This window comes from Schistocerca piceifrons, chromosome 5 (genome assembly GCF_021461385.2).
Source record: "Schistocerca piceifrons isolate TAMUIC-IGC-003096 chromosome 5, iqSchPice1.1, whole genome shotgun sequence".
NCBI lineage: Eukaryota > Metazoa > Arthropoda > Insecta > Orthoptera > Acrididae > Schistocerca > Schistocerca piceifrons.
Window position 1 is genome coordinate 80704856 of NC_060142.1, and position 8339 is coordinate 80713194.

At 42.7% G+C, this 8339-nt stretch overlaps 1 pseudogene; it reads right to left on the reverse strand.

Annotated features, from left to right (window-relative positions):
* Positions 1-7014: 7014 nt before the first annotated feature.
* On the reverse strand, positions 7015-7132 carry LOC124799811 (annotated as a pseudogene).
* Between the last annotated feature and the right edge of the window lie 1207 nt (positions 7133-8339).

The window sequence follows — 8339 nt, forward strand, 5'->3', positions numbered from 1 at the left end:
CTGAACTTGTAAAGAAGGTTGTAATAGGTGACGAAACATGGGTGTACGGGTATGTCGTCGAAACCAAGGCCCAATCGTCCGAATGGAAACTGGCTGAAGTGCCAAGACCGAAAGAAATTTGACAAGTTCGATCACATGTGAAGGTTCTCCTCACTGTTTTCTTCGATTATAGCGGGATAGTGCATCATGAGTTCCTGTTTCGTGGTCGTACGGTCGATAAGGAATACTACATGGAGGTTATGAGGCGCTTGTGTGAAGCAGTCCGAAGAAAACGACCAGAACTGTGGCAAAACTATTCGTGGAAATTACAACAGGAAAACGCTCCCGTTCACACCTCAATGCTTGCTCATGATTTTTCGAGAAAAAACAAAACCGTTATGTTCCTCAGCCACCGTATTCGCCGGTACGCCCCCCTGTGACTTTTTTCTATTCTCGAGGCTGAAGAGAAGCATGAAAGGAAATCGTTTTGCCATCATTGATGGGATAAAAGTTAAATCGCTGAAGCAGCTGAACACCATAACGAAAAGCGAGTTCCATTTAAGTGCTTCCGAGATGGGAAAAAAGCGCTGGCACGAGTATGTTAATTCTGAGAGGAATTACTTTGAATGGGACAAAGCTTATGTTGATTAATAAATAAAGATTCTTTAAGAAAAACAAAAATTTTTGATCACGTCTCGTACGTAAACTCAAGTTTTCGGCGACTTTCTCTGCCGTAGTCGTCAGTAGTCATCTGGTGGTCGTGTGATACTTTACTTAATTGTTGTTGTGGTGTTGAGTCCTATGACTGGTTTGATGCACCTCTCCACCCTATGCTGTACTGAGCAAGCCACTTCGTCTCTGCATAACTATTCCAACTTACTTCCATTCGAACCTGCTTACTGTATTCCCTCTATCATTTTTACCACACACGCTTCACTCCAATATCAAACTGACGATTACTTGGTGCCTCAGGACGTGTCCCATGAAAATGCAATTTCAGTGTCTTCCCTCCAGAAATAGTTTTGTTCTTCCTGATATTTCTGCTTTTTTTCCACAGGAATCGCCATGTCGTCTCATGTGTTCTTCGCAAGTTGAAGTGCTTCATCAACACGGTAATTCTTTTGGATTTCAGAAAAGATCTCTAGTCTTAGTAATACACATTCCGAAGTTGATTCCGATATTCTGTTAATACTTTTGAGCATGGGTGACTTCTTCTAAGACAGCCCTCCATTAATACAAAGAACACAAGAACGATAAATCACACAATGCAGGCAACAGAGTCAGAGCAGCTCTTCTGGCTTCTATAGTTTCCGAAAAATCAGACAATTCTTCAGTCACACTGACAGTCTTTTTAAAGCACTGAAACACACGTTTAACAGTTCGTAGTCACCACTCCATGGTGTTACTGTAAGTCTCTTAAATGTAGCTCCAAGGGTTGTCATAAGGATGTGCATCAGCGGACAGAAGCTGAGTGAAACATGTCAAACTTCATAAGATTAAAAAAAAGTCAAGCATGTAATCCGCACAGCTGGAGAGAGTTGTGTGCAGAGGGTACAATCGATGGTTTAAGATTAACTTCTCAAATTCTTTCTCGATCTCCTGAACGCACTCCAGCCATTGTAGAAGCGTTGTCGTATCCTTGTCCTGGGCACGCTATTATATCCAGACGTCCTACTCAACACTTTGTGAAATATCTCCTTTTATGCTAACGGCGCTCTTCCAGTTTTATTAAAAATAACCTAGAAATGACTCCTTTACTTCTACCTTCTCTTTTTATGCGAAAATCACGAATCATTTCACTGGTATGATACGAGGGCAGTTCAATAGGTAATGCAACACATTTTTTTTCTCGACCAATTTTGGTTGAAAAACCGGAAATTTCTTGTGGCATATTTTCAAACATTCCCGCTTCGTCTCGAATAGTTTCATTGACTTCCGACAGGTGGCAGCGCTGTACGGAGCTGTTAAAATGGCGTCTGTAACGGATGTGCGTTGCAAACAACGGGCAGTGATCGAGTTTCTTTTGGCGGAAAACCAGGGCATCTCAGATATTCATAGGCGCTTGCAGAATGTCTACGGTGATCTGGCAGTGGACTAAAGCACGGTGAGTCGTTGGGCAAAGCGTGTGTCATCATCGCCGCAAGGTCAAGCAAGACTGTCTGATCTCCCGCGTGCGGGCCGGCCGTGCACAGCTGTGACTCCTGCAATGGCGGAGCGTGCGAACACACTCGTTCGAGATGATCGACGGATCACCATCAAACAACTCAGTGCTCAACTTGACATCTCTGTTGGTAGTGCTGTCACAATTGTTCACCAGTTGGGATATTCCTAGGTTTGTTCCCGCTGGGTCCCTCGTTGTCTAACCGAACACCATAAAGAGCAAAGGAGAACCATCTGTGCGGAATTGCTTGCTCGTCATGTGGCTGAGGGTGACAATTTCTTGTCAAAGATTGTTACAGGCGATGAAACATGGGTTCATCACTTCGAACCTGAAACAAAACGGCAATCAATGGAGTGGCGCCACACCCACTCCCCTACCAAGAAAAAGTTTAAAGCCATACCCTCAGCCGGTAAAGTCATGGTTACAGTCTTCTGGGACGCTGAAGGGGTTATTCTGTTCGATGTCCTTCCCCATGGTCAAACGATCAACTCTGAAGTGTATTGTGCTACTCTTCAGAAATTGAAGAAACGACTTCAGCGTGTTCGTAGGCACAAAAATCTGAACGAACTTCTCCTTCTTCATGACAACGCAAGAGCTCACAAAACTTCAGTGGACTGTCCTTCCTCATGCACCCTACAGCCCCGATCTCGCACCGTCGGATTTCGATATGTTTGGCCCAATGAAGGACGCAATCCGTGGGAGGCACTACGCGGATGATGAAGAAGTTATTGATGCAGTACGACGTTGGCTCCGACATCGACCAGTGGAATGGTACCGTGCAGGCATACAGGCCCTCATTTCAAGGTGGCGTAAGGCCGTAGCATTGAATGGGGATTACGTTGAAAAATAGTGTTGTGTAGCTAAAAGATTGGGGAATAACCTGGTGTATTTCAATGCTGAATAAAACAACCCCTGTTTCAGCAAAAAAAATGTGTTGCATTACTTATTGAACTGCCCTCGTATATCCATGGCAAATCGCTGAAAACAGTAACTGCAGTAAAGTATCTAGGAGGTGCTATGCGGAGCGACATGAAGTGGAATGACCACATAAAACAAACAGTGGGGAAATCAGATGGCAAACAGAGTCATACGAAGAACCTTAAGGTAATGTAACTCACCCATTGAAGAAATGGCCTATAGGGCGCATGTTCGACAGATTTCTGTGAGTTGTTCATCAGTCTGGAGCCCTTACGAGGCAGAACTGACAGAAGAGGTAGGGAATACCCAACGAAGAGCGGCAACTTTCGTCACTGGATCCTTTAGTCAGTACGAGAATGATACAGATACGCTCAATAAACTGCAGTGGCAGACACTACAAGAGAGGTGTATTGCATCGCGGGGATGTTTGCTACTGAAATTCCAAGAAAGTACTGCCCGGGAAGAGTTGGACAACATATTACTTCCCCACATATACTCTCCGCGGAATGACCACAACGCGAACGAAAAAGGGTAGGAGGGATCAGTCAATGATACCAGAAGTACCCTCGACCACACACCGTCAAGTGGTCTGCGGAGTAATTATGTGGATGAAAATGTAAAGGTAAGCAGTAGTTAAATGAAAATTTGTCCGACGGAAAAAGTAAACGATTTATTATTCCAAAAGTAACCGCCGTAAATGTTAATGTACACTACTGGCCATTAAAATTGCTACACCAAGAAGAAATGCAGATCATAAACGGGTATTCACTGGACAAATATATTATACTAAAACAGACACGTGATTACATTTTCACGAAATTTGGGGGCATAGATCCTGAGAAATCAGTACCCAGAACAACCACCTCTGGCCATAATAACGGCCTTGATACGCCTGGGCATTATATACGTTGGGTTGTGTGCCCACTAGTAACTTATTTTCAACTTCTGTCGACTGCGCATTATCCTCATTGAATTCGCTTTCTCTGGTTTCCATCTCAAATAGCTCTGCAATACTCATTACTTCCTCCTTTCCTCCTACATTCGTTGTGCATGCCTCTGGTAATTCATCTTCCTCGTCAGTATTCTCCCAATTAATTTCGTCCCAACACGATATTGTTATTTTCCTGTCTTCGTTTTCATCGGGTCTCTGCGGTTTTGTTTCTTTTTTCTTCTCTTCTCGTGATAAGGTATTTACTTCTCTGTTCAAGGTGCTGCAATTATCCTGGGTCGGTGCGTCATTCTCTTTGGCATGGGCGCTTAGCTGTCATTTCGAACGTTTATCGGGGTTTAGTGGTCTTACCTCCACCTCTTCTATGTGTATTCTCTTTTCTTGTTCAGCTTGTTGATATTGGTTTCTTTGTTGATAATTTGTGGGTCTATTGGTTCTCCAATACCCGTTCCGGTTGTCGTTATTCCCTCTGTAATAGTTGTTGCCGTTCCTGGGTGAATTATAGTTATTGCCATATTCTCTTCTAAATCCATTACCGGTTCTTTGTTGAAATCTATTGTTTCTTGGCGCGAAGTTATCACGTGGTTCGTAATTATTGTTTCTTTGTACTGTGTCTTGTGGATTCCACTGCTTTTTGCTTTCGTTTTCACGTGCGCTTCGTCTTTTTCTTGCGTCATCTTCCGCAAATATTAACTCTAGTTCCCTTACAATACCTTTAAATGCTTCGACGTCATTGCCTCCGCGACCTACTAAAGATTGCTGGTATTTCAATGGTAACTTCATCGCGCATAATTTCATCAACTCTCCGTCACTGTATGGTACATCTAGGCATTGATTTTTCTTTTCCATTACTTCGAAAAATTTCACGGGACTCTTCTCTTCTGAATTTTCAAAATATGGGTTCTGTAATAATTCGTACTTCCCTCTGTTCTGTGCTTCGCTAGACCAATATCGTGAGAGAAACTTCTCTCTGAAATCTTCGTACGATCGGCATGTCGCTGCAATAATCTGCATGGTTTCTGCGACTGTTCCTGACATGTGTGCACATATAAAGTCTAATTTGTGTGCTAGCGTCCAGTGTTCTGGTAATCCTACTCGTAATTGATCAATAAAAGTTTGTGGATGTAATGAGTTTCCTTCTCGAAAGTGTTGAAACTTTCTGACTGTGAGGAAATGATCGTTGTCGTACTTTGTCATAGTTCCATATGAAATTCGCGATTCTTCGCCGCTTTTCTTACTGATCATTTCTGCCGTCGTTCTTCCCGATTTTGGTAGATCCATTGGATATTGTCCACTGTAACTTTCTCGTACCCTTGCGTAGTATCGTTGCAGTGGTACGCAATAATTTTCTTCCATCAGTTGTGAACGTGTAGCTGAATGCATTGCACTGTACTCTTCGCGACCTGGCTTTCCATTGTCACGTATTGGTTCGGTATCTTGTCTGGCTAACCTTGCCGCTTCACTGTACGATTCAGACTGTCTTGAAACGTACATTTGTGGTTCAGCATATGTTTGTGGTGCCGTTTGATCATCAAGAATTTCGAAACGTGTTTGTTGCGGTGCAGGCTGTCTGATTTCACGTATGTTATTTTCCGCCTGTGATTGGAATCGAAAATGCATGATATTTTCGTTAATTGCTTGTTTTTCCAGTGCTGTTACAGATACGGATGTGGTTGCAGACTCAGTGCTTGTTCGATCCTGTTCACTACGCTCTTCAATGGTTTGCAACAACTCTGTTCGCAATTTCAAAAATTGTTGCTTCGTTTGCGCTTCTTTTTTGACTATGCGGTTATCATATCTTTTCAGCGCTGCTTTTGTGATACGTTTGTGTGACACACTGTTTTCAACAACTTCACGAGCTGCACCTGCTGCCTGTCTAGTAATTTCGTTTATCTGTTTCTCTAGTTTCTGTCCTGAGTGTCATTACGCAATGTTTGTACGTCCGCTTGTACCTTGTCAATGTCTGTTCTCAATTGATAGTGACCTGTTATTACGTTTCCTATCACTTCTCGAGATTCTTATGCCTCGTCTTCAATATGATTTAGGTGTAACTGATTTTTTTTGTTTTGTTCTTTAATCTCACGCATTTGTCTCGTGGTTTCTGCAATTTGTTTCGTCGTTTCTGCATTATGAATTTTAATTTGGTTCGCAATTTCTTTATTTTTTCTTGTCATTGTGTGGCCCTTTTAGTGTTATCGTAATATCTATACTGTTCTTCTGGAGGGATCTATCTTTTAACATGGGCTGGGGGTGGTCCTGGCGGTTGGCTGGTGACGTGGGTGTCCGTCCCTTATCGTAGGGCCTTCTAGCTTAACACGGTTCTGCTCTCGGCTTCTGTTCTCGTTTCTCCTCTCGGAACTGCGTCTGTCTCGCGGTGGGAAGGTATGACATGCATTTAGGCATTCTTGTGTTAGTCTGTGGTATTCCATTTGCTCACTCTTTACTCGTATTACCTTGGTTAATTTAATGTCACGATTTATTCGGAGCTATGTGACATACTGCTGGATTTGCTTATCATGTCAGGGTTTTCATGGAAGGTGTTGGATTTGCCTGACACCTTACAATGTGTTTATTAGCTTGTACTTGACGAATTTTATATTTAAATCATGTAGAAATTCTAAATGAACGAAAAAAAAAACAGTGCTCAAAATGGGTCTCTGCATTTGTTCTGAGGCATTTGTGCGGTGATTTGAGATAAAAATACATGACAAGAACAAGCCTATAGAGGTGACAAAATAACGTGATTGAAAAAAAAAAACTGTGGAAAGAAGCCAAGCGGATGAAACAAAAGAAGACTAAACTCTGCCCGGACAGACCATGAAGGCCCAAGGATACCGACCAGCCGCCGTGTCATCCTCGGGCCACAGGCGTTACTGGAGGCGGATATGGAGGGGCATGTGGTCAGCACACCATTCTCCCTGCCGTGTGTCAGTTTACGAGATGGGAGCCGTCACTTCTCAGTGAAGTAGCTCCTCAGTTTGACTCAGAAGGGCCGAGTGTACCCGCTTGCCAACAGCGCTCGGCAGACCGGAGGGTCACCCATCCAAGTGTTAGCCCAGCCCGACAGCGCTTAACTTCGGTGATCTGACTGGAACCGGTGTTACCACAGCGGCAAGGCCGTTGGCTATGAAACAAAAGACTGGAGTAAATAGTGAGCGCCTTCTGATGGCGTAGCCGCACAGTCTAACGTAACAGTCGCGACAGCTGACTCGCTGTTGTTACCCACAGCGATGGCAGAGCGCCAAGTGGCCAGCAAGCTATTCTTCTGAATACGGTATCGGATGAGTGCGGACAGTATACTTTGTATTGATCTATACAACAGTTCTTACAATAGAGAGCATATGTACTGCCATAAAGAGGAACAATAACTAAAAAATGACACCACAGTCGTCCTTCTTTAATTTCCTAAGGAAAATGGGGAGATGGGGGATGGGGGGTGGGGGGAAGGCATGAAACGGTACATTACAGAACAGTTAATTTACGATTCCTTTGTAACATACACATATTTACCAAAGAATGTCGTTTTCTTTAAAGAACAAAAAATTGGTAGTAAACAGCAGAAGACCTGGCCTTTTACAGAAAAACTTTTTATATCTGAGCAACAAAGGGAAGTTTTGTTTGCTACACTTCCAGCCAAAGCAGTGAATGCGGATAGCAGAAAAATGGTTTGGACTGCAATACCTCCATTATTTAAACTACCAAATAAGCCACCACACCTGTATCGGAAGGGACAAACACGGACGTGATAATAAAACGTCAGAAACAATAAAACTGTTCCCAAGCACATAAGAAACTAATTACACAATTGTTGCTACATCTGAGTCAAAACGGCAAGAATCTTCAACACATTCGCTTTTGAAGCAAAAGTAATTACATCAATAAAAATTATCGGCTATCTGAAACTTAAGTGAAATTTTTACGTGTCGAGGATAGTGCCTATCATAACAATAACAGACCACAACAGACACTATGCTTCTCATGCATGAAATACGTGTTTATATTTCTTGCTTACAGAGGAGTAAGCTGCAGTTGGGTTGTATTCGAAAGTACTTCTTCATAAATAAGTTGGAGCTTATGTCCATTGAATCAGTGAGATTAGGCTGTTTTTACTTTTATTTCACAATAATTACTGTCTCTTGATAAATTATTAATGCATGGAACGCAAAAATACAATAATTATTTCGTTAATTAAAGAGAAAAATGATTAAGAACAAACGTTATCCTTACGACGCATGTGACTGTCTGCTGTCTCACCGCTTGGAGCGCTAGTGTCACTCTAGCTGTCGAACGGTAGCAAGTTTCACAGCAGAAATGGTTCAAATGATTCAAATG